The sequence below is a fragment of the Balaenoptera acutorostrata genome, chromosome 15 (genome assembly GCF_949987535.1).
Source record: "Balaenoptera acutorostrata chromosome 15, mBalAcu1.1, whole genome shotgun sequence".
NCBI lineage: Eukaryota > Metazoa > Chordata > Mammalia > Artiodactyla > Balaenopteridae > Balaenoptera > Balaenoptera acutorostrata.
In genome coordinates, this window is record NC_080078.1 from 36,936,212 (window position 1) to 36,947,049 (window position 10,838).

General features: G+C 38.3%; 1 protein-coding gene across 1 annotated transcript in view; it reads right to left on the minus strand.

The window, feature by feature from the left end:
- Nucleotides 1–10,809, minus strand: part of NAA60 (N-alpha-acetyltransferase 60, NatF catalytic subunit) — a 47,060-nt gene extending 36,251 nt beyond the window's left edge. Inside the window, exon 1 of the mRNA XM_057528871.1 lies at nucleotides 10,623–10,809. The gene's annotated coding sequence lies outside the window, so the exon portion shown is untranslated. The remainder of the gene's footprint in view (nucleotides 1–10,622) is intronic.
- Between the last annotated feature and the right edge of the window lie 29 nt (nucleotides 10,810–10,838).

Below are 10,838 nucleotides of genomic sequence, written 5' to 3' on the forward strand. Positions count from 1 at the left end.
GGGCAGAAGTTGAGACACAGATGTAGAGAATGGACATATGGACACCAAGGGGGGAAAACTGCGATGAGGTGGGGATGGTGATGTGCTGAATTGGGCGATTGGGATTGACATGTATACACGGATGTGTATAAAACTGATGCCTAATAAGAACCTGCAGTATAAAAAAACAAACAAAACAACTAATACTAAACTTTCATTGGGTTATTTGTATGGAAATATGTTAATATAAATGTTTCAGACATTACATGAAATTTCTAAAAATCTTATATTTGTATTTGTATGGAAATATGTATGGAAATATGTTAATATAAATGTTTCAGACAGTACATGAAATTTCTAAAAATCTTATATTTGTATTTGTATGGAAATATGTATGGAAATATGTTAATATAAATGTTTCAGACATTACATGAAATTTCTAAAAATCTTATATTTGTATTTGTATGGAAATATGTATGGAAATATGTTAATATAAATGTTTCAGACATTACATGAAATTTCTAAAAATCTTATATTTGTATTTGTATGGAAATATGTATGGAAATATGTTAATATAAATGTTTCAGACATTACATGAAATTTCTAAAAATCTTATATTTGTATTTGTATGGAAATATGTATGGAAATATGTTAATATAAATGTTTCAGACATTACAGGAAACGTCTAAAAATCTTATATGTTCTGGTATAATGTTATAAGTAATAATCCTAGTTATTACTTTAAAATGTATATCTCAGAAATAACTAATTTTCTTGTCAACTGCATTATTATGAACTTTCATCAAATCTTTAACCATGGTCATTTTTAAGTCTTTTGTCATTTACAGACAGTTCTGGGTGTACTCTGATGATTTTGCAAATATGTTCCTATAAAAGAGTTTCATCTTCAAGAAATTCATGGAAAAGACTCTGACAAGTACAGGTTTCTGGTAACTGACTGTACTGCTGAACTGAATGAATAAGCATTTTCAGAACTCTAATGAAAAACTGATGAACTCATAAAAGTGCTAACAAAAGATCAAGATGAAAAAAAAGAAATTAATTACATGGGACTGAGTGAACTGATGAGGATGAGTATAATTTTTGTGACTTTCTGTCTGAATTAAAAAAAAAAAAATCCCACAAGGACTCAGAGGAAAAGAATATACAAATCAATTTTCACTGCAAAGTAAAGGAGCTGTTACAGTGGAGGATTACTGGACTGAATGTCAATGTTATGACATAGTATAAGTGTGTTTCATGTTTGGTAATTGCAATCATTGTTGCTTTTGTTGTGGTCATCCATGTACAATGCTTGGTGTCAGTCTATCTATCTCTTGTAAAAAAAAAAAAAAAAAAAAAAAAACTACAATGAGGTATCACCTCACTCCTGTTAGAATGGGCATCATCAGAAAATCTACAAACAACAAATGCTGGAGAGGGTGTGGAGAAAAGGGAACCCTCTTGCACTGTTGGTGGGAATGTAAATTGATACAGCCACTATGGAGAACAATATGGAGGTGCCTTAAAAAACTAAAAATAGAATTACCATATGACCCAGCAATCCCACTACTGGGCATATACCCAGAGAAAACCGTAATTCAAAAAGACACATGCACCCGAATGTTCATTGCAGCACTATTTACAATAGCCAGGTCATGGAAGCAACCTAAATGCCCATCAACAGACGAATGGATAAAGAAGGTGTGGTACATATATACAATGGAATATTACTCAGCCATAAAAAGGAACGAAATTGAGTCATTTGTTGAGACGTGGATGGATCTAGAGACTGTCATACAGAGTGAAGTAAGTCAGAAAGAGAATAACAAATATCGTATATTAATGCATGTATGTGGAACCTAGAAAAATGGTACAGATGAGCCAGTTTGCAGGGCAGAAGTTGAGACACAGATGTAGAGAATGGACATATGGACACCAAGGGGGGAAAACTGCGGTGAGGTGGGGATGGTGGTGTGCTGAATTGGGCGATTGGGATTGACATGTATACACTGATGTGTATAAAACTGATGCCTAATAAGAACCTGCAGTATAAAAAAACAAACAAAACAACTAATACTAAACTTTCATTGGGTTATTTGTATGGAAATATGTTAATATAAATGTTTCAGACATTACATGAAATTTCTAAAAATCTTATATTTGTATTTGTATGGAAATATGTATGGAAATATGTTAATATAAATGTTTCAGACATTACATGAAATTTCTAAAAATCTTATATTTGTATTTGTATGGAAATATGTATGGAAATATGTTAATATAAATGTTTCAGACATTACATGAAATTTCTAAAAATCTTATATTTGTATTTGTATGGAAATATGTATGGAAATATGTTAATATAAATGTTTCAGACATTACATGAAATTTCTAAAAATCTTATATTTGTATTTGTATGGAAATATGTATGGAAATATGTTAATATAAATGTTTCAGACATTACATGAAATTTCTAAAAATCTTATATTTGTATTTGTATGGAAATATGTATGGAAATATGTTAATATAAATGTTTCAGACATTACAGGAAACGTCTAAAAATCTTATATGTTCTGGTATAATGTTATAAGTAATAATCCTAGTTATTACTTTAAAATGTATATCTCAGAAATAACTAATTTTCTTGTCAACTGCATTATTATGAACTTTCATCAAATCTTTAACCATGGTCATGTTTAAGTCTTTTGTCATTTACAGACAGTTCTGGGTGTACTCTGATGATTTTGCAAATATGTTCCTATAAAAGGGTTTCATCTTCAAGAAATTCATGGAAAAGACTCTGACAAGTACAGGTTTCTGGTAACTGACTGTACTGCTGAACTGAATGAATAAGCATTTTCAGAACTCTAATGAAAAACTGATGAACTCATAAAAGTGCTAACAAAAGATCAAGATGAAAAAAAAAAGAAATTAATTACATGGGACTGAGTGAACTGATGAGGATGAGTATAATTTATGTGACTTTCTGTCTGAATTAAAAAAAAAAAAAATCCCCCCAAAAAAAAAAAAAAAAATGAGAAGACAACCTACGAACTGGGAGAAAATATTTGCATACGATGTGACTGACAAGGGCTTAATTTAAAAAATATACAAACAGCTCATACAACTCAATAACAACAACAACAAAAAAACCCAATCAAAAAATGGGCAGAAGACCTAAATAGACATTTCTCCAATGAAGACATACAGATGGCCAATAGGCACATGAAAAGATGCTCAACATCACTAATTACTAGAGAAATGCAAGGGAATTCCCTGGCAGTCCAGTAGTTAGGACTCGGCGCTTTCACTGCCGAGGCCCAGGTTCAATCCCTGGTCAGGGAACTAAGATCCCACAAGGGCAGCACGGCTGAAAAAAAGAAAGAGAGAGAGAGAGAGAAATGCAGATCAAAACTACAATGAGGTACCACCTCACACCAATCAGAATGGCCATCATTAAAAAATCTACAAATAACAAATGCTGGAGAGGGTGTGGAGAAAAGGGAACCCTCCTACACTGTTGGTGGGAAGGTAAATTGGTGCAGCCACTATGGAAAACAGTACAGAGGTTCCTTAAAAAACTAAAAATAGAGTTGCCATATGATCCAGCAATCCCACTACTGGGCATATATTACCCAAGGGGAAAGGGGTCGGGGAGGGATAAATTAGGAGTTTGGGATTAGCAGATATAAACTACTATATATAAAATAAACAACAAGGTCGTATACTGTATACCAGAGGAAAATATATGCAATAGTCTGTAATAAACCATAATGGAAAAGAAAAAAAAATAAACAAAGTAGATCTACATGGGCAAATATAAAAAAAATCTCTCTAGATATACTTAAGTGTAAAGAAGCAAAGGCTATAACACATTTGTATTGTAAAATAAACAATGGGAAAAAATTTGCATGAATCAAAGCCAGTACAACTATGAACCAAATATTTTGCTTCCAAGGGGAGGGATAAATTGGGAGATTGGGATTGACATATACACACTACTATATATAAAATACATAACTAATAAGAACCTACTGTATAGCACAGGGAAGTCTACTCAGTACTCTGTAATGACCTATATAGGAACAGAATCTAAAAAAGAGCAGATATACGTATAACTGATTCACTTTGCTGTACAGCAGAAACTAACACAACATTGTAAACCAACTATACCCCAATACAAATTAATTTCAAAAAAATAAAATAAGTTTTGCAAGGCAAAAAAATAATTTGCTTCCAAAAAAATTCCCTTTGGGTGTAAAATGATGCAAGTGTATAAGCTGGATCACCAAGAATGATACTGATTGCTGCAATTAAAACCAAGACAAAAGTGGCCACTTAGCCTGGACTAAGAGGGTCAGGCCAGTATATTGGGAAGGTCTGATTCTCCATTTTTATTGTCAGTGTACCCTGAGACTGGGCTTACCAGTCAGGCTCACAAAAGACTGAGGCTTAAACCAAATTCTGGTTTACTTGTTTATAGTCAAGAGTCACTGGAATGCTCTTAACCCTGCTCCAGACACCTCCTTCTCTCTTAGTGTTCCTCGGAAAATAGACTGCTAACCAGAAAGTTCTTGGTGAGCAGCGTATAAAGAGGAAAGAAAAGAGAGCCTTAAGGGAGATCTTTTACTCAGGCCTTTCTCAAAGGTCAGGAATGCTTGCCCCACAAGTCCATGTTCCTTGTGTCTGAGCAGTGCCGGAGGGTTGCCAGACTCTTGCTGACTCTTCTTTCTCTTGGCTCCATTCAGACTAGGCCGCTCTGTAAACACATTACTTTTCAGATCCATAAATCACGACTTAACTTCCCAGGCTTTCCTTAAGATTACTTTGTAAAAAATTTTTTATTATTTATTTATTTATTTTGGCTGCACAGGCTCTTCGTTGCAGCGTACAGCCTTCTCTAGTTGCAGCGCACAGGTTTCTGTAGTTGCGGCACGTGGGCTTAGTTGCAGTATGTGGTATCTTAGTTCTCCGACCAGGGATCGAACTGGGGCCCCCTGCATTGGGATCGCAGAGTCTTAACCACTGGACCACCAGGGACGTCCCGAGGTTACTTCTTATTTCTGCAGAAACACGATTTTATCTTCATTTTCCCCATTTAATTCTCAAAATTCAGCCTTATTCCCCTCTTTCAAGTTCTTGGGAAACGCCTCATTACAGGAAGCTATCTGTGGATTACATTGAGGTATCTGATTGCTAAAGTGCCAATACACAACAGCTTTATTTAGAAACCTTTTCAATTATAAAGCTTATACTTTTTGAGCAGTTCTTTTATGCCAAGTGTTATGCAACATATTTTCTTTTAATCTTCCCAATAATCATCTGAGGCAGTTACAATCATTACTCCTATTTTGCAGATATGGAAACTAAGGCTTAGAGAGGTTAAATAATTAACCCAAGATGTTATAGCTGTTAAACTGTTAGGAGCAATTTCAACCCAGGCAATCTGACTCCAGAGCCCTGGCTTAAATAATCTGCTAATTATGGAAGAAATACATACTCACTGTAATAAATAAGAAAAATATAGAAAAAAGTATAAAGAAGAAAAAATTACCCTTTGCTCATCATCCAAAGATAATCACTCAACATTATTGTTTCCTTATTGCTCTTTTCAGTATATTTTCAATAATTATGATGGCATTTTATGTACAATTTGGTATCCCATTTAAAAACTTATATTGGGGTCTTCCCTGGTAGTGCAGTGGTTAAGAATCCGCCTGCCAATGCAGGGAACACGGGTTTGAGCCCTGGTCTGGGAAGATCCCACATGCCACGGAGCAACTAAGCCTGTGCGACACAACTACTGAGTCTGTGCTCTAGAGCCCACTCGCCACAACTACTGAAGCCCACGCACCTAGAGCCCGTGCTCCGCAACAAGAGAAGCCACCACAATGAGAAGCCCACGCACTGCAACGAAGAGTAGCCCCCACTCGCCACAACTAGAGAAAGCCGTGCACAGCAACGAAGAACCAAAGCAGCCAAAGATAAATAAATTTATAAAGAAAAAAAAAACGTATTGGAAGCATTTCCCCATGTTATCAAAAACTCCTTATATATATAATCTTAATTGGATGCAATCTTTCCTCCTGAAAGAGAGGAAAAATACTTAGAAATTAGGTCATTTTTCTCCAGTTTTTCTCTACTGTAAATAATTCTGCAATGAACTTCATGTTTTCCCATCCATTTCCATTCATCTTTTTCCATATTCAACATATTTCCTTAGGATAACATGGCATTTATTGCCAGCTGTCCCCAGTGTCTACCTCCTCCTTCTTTCTCATTGTAATAGAACTTGTGCTTTTTAGCTGGGTGTGGGCTACCAGAGTGATACTATGCTTCTTAGCCTCCCTTGAGCTAGGTGTGGTTGTGACCACGTGACTAAGATCTAGCTAATGGAATGTGAACAGAAGTGATAGGTGCAACCTCCCAAGTTCCACCCTGAAAAGGAAGGGACATGCCCTCCCTTTCTCCTTCCTGTTGGCTGCAATGCAGGTGTGATACTGAGCCATACTGGGTGAGAGTCATGCTTAAGATACTAAGCACTCTAAGATAGTGGAGCACAAAGCAGAAGGAGCCTGGGTTCCCAGCAACTTTCCAGAGCATAGCTATCAGACCAGCTTGGATTGTATGTGGGAGAAAAATATATTTCTATTTGTTTAAACCAATGTTATTTTGAATTTCTTAGTATAGTTAATGAAATCAGATGCCCAGTTAAAACATAGATTTTTAGAATTAAATTTACAGAGTCAAATGGTATGAATAGTTTTCAACCACACAATGCATACAATAGGGGCAAATTACAAGAGTATACTGAGTATACTTGCTTACCCACCGACCAGCAAAGTAAAAGCTTTTGTCTCACTAAACCCCCTCTATCATTCAGTATTAATAATTTTTTAAATGTTGACTAGCAAGATGGGTTTCATTTGAGTAAGTTCCCTCTGACTATGAGCGCATCATCCACAGCAAGGCAGAGCAGGCTTTTACATCTTGTTTATCCTTTTGCTGTTAATTGTAGCTATAATCACTTTTACAAAACTTTTTTGATTGTTTTTTAAATCTATGTACTGGATTGTTTAAGTGATCTTCAGTCCTTTTATACATTTGCCTTTCCTATTGTGATTTTCCCATTCCTATAGATCCTTGCCTCTTTTCTATTTAAGGAAGACTTTTCAATTATTTCTTTTAGGGCAGGTTTAGTGTTGCTGTATTCTTTTAGTTTTTGCTTAGGACACAGCAGGCTTTGACTCACTCCCTGGAACTCTTCTCTGCACTCCGGCTGGCTCAGTCCCCCGTCCCTCCAGGTACAGCCATTCTTATGCTGCAGGGGAGAAAGAGGCAGGCCATCACTTTGCTCCTGGCCACGCCATCTCTGTAACTCCTAGGCCAAGTGTCTCAGACAAGTCTGATCTCAGAATTCTCAATCTGATGGGCCTTTTCGGGGAAAATGAATTATCTGAGCACATAGTCCTCTAACCTACTATCCAACCCATCGTTTCTTCTCCGTCCTCACTGTGTTTAACCTGCATTCTCTGTAGATCTCATTACCCTCCAGGAATCTCTGGTTGCAGCTTCTATTTGCAAGAATTAATCAGTATCAGTAGATCTAGAACCTTTCTTTGGAAACGTCTCTGGCCTCAGTGACTGAAAAAGAATCCTGCTAGAGTTGATACGGAGCAAAGCCACTTTCTGGTAATGGGATTAACGTACTGGGGGTACATTTTAGAGCCCTGAGCTTCTTTCTGATGAAGGACCTCCTGCCCAGCTAGAGGTGATCCTAGCTTCAAATCATGAGAGCCTCTTATTCTTGGTGAAAGTAAAACCTGCAGGCATGAGCTACAGCCATCATTCCCCAATTAGAGACAAACTAGTGAACCCAGCTTTCTAACTGCTCAGTCAGGCATTTTGGATACTTATGAGAAAAGCCTCTTGCTGAAGTCGGGAAAAAAGATTATTCTTGCTTGTCTAGACTCCTTTGGTGCACTGTGAGAAGACCCTGTCAACTTCCCATTGGTAGTAAAATCTCATGAAGGATACACTAAAGGCTCTAAGCAGTGGTCCCCAACCTTTCTGGGCCCAGACACCGGTTTCATGGAAGACAATTTTTCCACAAACAGCGGTTGTTGGGGGGGGGGGGGTTGGGGAATGGTTCAGGCGATAATGCCAGCGATGGGGAGCGGCAGATGAAGCTTCGCTCGCTCGCCCCCTGCTCACCTCCTGCTGTGCGACCCAGTTCCTAACAGGCCACGGACCGGTACCGGTCCACGGCCTGGGGGTTGGGGACCCCTGCTATAGGAACAACAGACATACTTATTTTTAAGTAATAAACCCTAAAAAGCAGTACCATCTGGGAATGTTAAAAACACCAAACCTGGGAATTCCCTGGCGGCCCAGTGGTTAGGACTCAGCACTTTCACTGCTGAGGACCAGGTCTGACCCCTGGTCTGTGAATCAAGATCCCGCAAGCTGCGCAGCATGGCCAAAATAACACCAAACCTAGTGAGTAATTCATTCTGGAAGTCATGTTTAAAATTACCAAGGAAAAAATATATACTTAACAATAAATAGTGATAATGTCTGGGTGATAAGAATGTGGTGCTTTTATTTTCTATTTTTTTATCTGTATTTTCTAACTTTCTAAAATGTACATATACTGTTTTGTAATAATAAAAAGTTACTTTTAATTTTAAAAAAGATGATGTGATCTTCAGAGAGAAAGCAGATATTTGGCTATGGAAAGAATTTTAATACATACAGATTATTATTATTATTGGTATGTTAGGGGCTGAAATGAAGAAACTTGTCAAAGGGTTGTGGCAGAAGAATTTTTAAGTTTGGATTATTAAAATCTGTCACTTGAACTTCTAATGGATATATGGTCAAGCACCTCTGATTTTTTAAAAATCAAGTTAGAAAAATAAATAAATAAAAAATCAAGTTAGGTATATAATTCAGTCTTATTCTTTCAATCTTGGTCTATCATAGACTTTGTATCTCATCTCTTTCCTTTTAGCAAGATCAAGCTTTCAAGCTTCTTCTTTCTTGATCTACTTGTTTAGTTTTGGTAGTCAGAAGGCCTAGGGAAGATTTTGCTCCTCTCCTGTTTCAAAGATAACTCTCTGGTTACCCAGTGAGTTAATACCACAGGCTTAATTTCTAGTCATTGGAAACTGGGTTTATCTCTTTGTAATAATGAGAACAGGATTCAAAGGAAAGGGCCATTAGAGCCACTTGTTCTTGGTGAAAGGGCCACAGATCAAAATCAGGAGGATCTAGCCCCAAATGAGATATCTCTGACATAAGAATACCATAAAATTAAGTACAAAGGAAGAGGGGAAAGAGGACTACTTGAACAGCTGCGTGATTACATGGTGAACATGTACCAGGCCATTAGCTCTTCTTCAACATTTACACTTTGGGTTGGTCTAGCCTGTAGGAAAGTTTGTCCTTATCATTCTTCCACCTGTCCTTTCAGCACCTTTTTCCTTCCTCCTGGGACCCCCAGATACCTCTTTTGTGACCCATCCCCACAAGGCCTAGCTCTACCTGTCAAGATGTCACTTGTGGCAGATACTGTTAGTTAACCTGTCTATTCTTCGTCCTTCTTTTTATTTTCCAACAGAGCCCTGATTTTGTGTAGGTAGATGGTCAGGAGAGACTGGGTCCCCTGGAGGTGAACCATGATGGGTGTAAACCAATACAGTAGCTAGTCTTTTTACTCTTGATAATGATTGGTTTAGGACTGGTACATGACACAATGCTTGTCGGCATGTATTACGTGGATTCCATTGCCATCTTCCCCAACATGCTAAGGATGGCAGAGGAGAAATATGGAAGTATTGGGACCATGATGGTGTCATTACGCCATTGAATTAATCAACCTATAACTGCCCTACCTTTGAACATTTTGTTGGGTTTTCTGTTACTTGCAGCTGAAACTATCCTATCTGATATTCCACCAAATCCCGTTACTTATTTTGTCAACTCTGATAATATTGTTTCAATTAATATGCAACCACTCCTTGAGTAACCTTTTAGGTACAGGAACATGCCTGGCACAAGAATAAGAAAATATATTGAGACGTATTCAGAATTTTCTATTAAGGTAAATATCACCCTTGTTTTTTCAGACACCTTTGTAAACTGACAACTTCTTTGAAACTACCCTCTGAGGAAAGGCTTCTGAGTTCTTTGCAGCTGAGGAAAGCAAAGTTGTATATAGGCCAAAATTACACAAGCAATTAGTGGCAGAGCTGCGGAAGCAGCTCAATTTTCTAATTCCAAATCCCTACACCACGGCACCCAGTGCCAGTAAAGTGGAAAATATGTGGCAATGGGGCAGGTCGAATGTGAGGTATTAAGAGGCCTACAACGTCCCGCGAAGCAATCCGATGGCTCTACTACCGCTTGAAGTCCGCTGTGGCTCCGAGCCTGATACGGCTCGGTTGGGCTGCAGTCGCCGGGCACAATGCCCCTAGAATACACTGCGTTGGAGACGAGCAACCGGCCTGCGCCGACCTGAACTTTGTCCACCCAGGAGACACCCCTTTACATTCCATGGCCACGCAGTCCGCCCAAGACACAGCGGACTACTCAGGCTAAGACTAGGACCCGCACTCCTGGCCACTCAGGCATCTCACCTAGGCCGGACCAAAGTTTCGGACCCACAGGGTACTGCCGGCCGAACCCACATTTCAGTACCGATACTCTTCAGGTTCCGGATTCTCTCTGTCTACTTGCTTTCCTTCTTCCCTGAAACATTACGTCCCTCTGTGGTCACGCTAACGCTCCACTTCACCAGGTCCGCCGGCACGAAGCTCACGGGGGGAGACCCAGACAGCGGAACCGGAAATGCT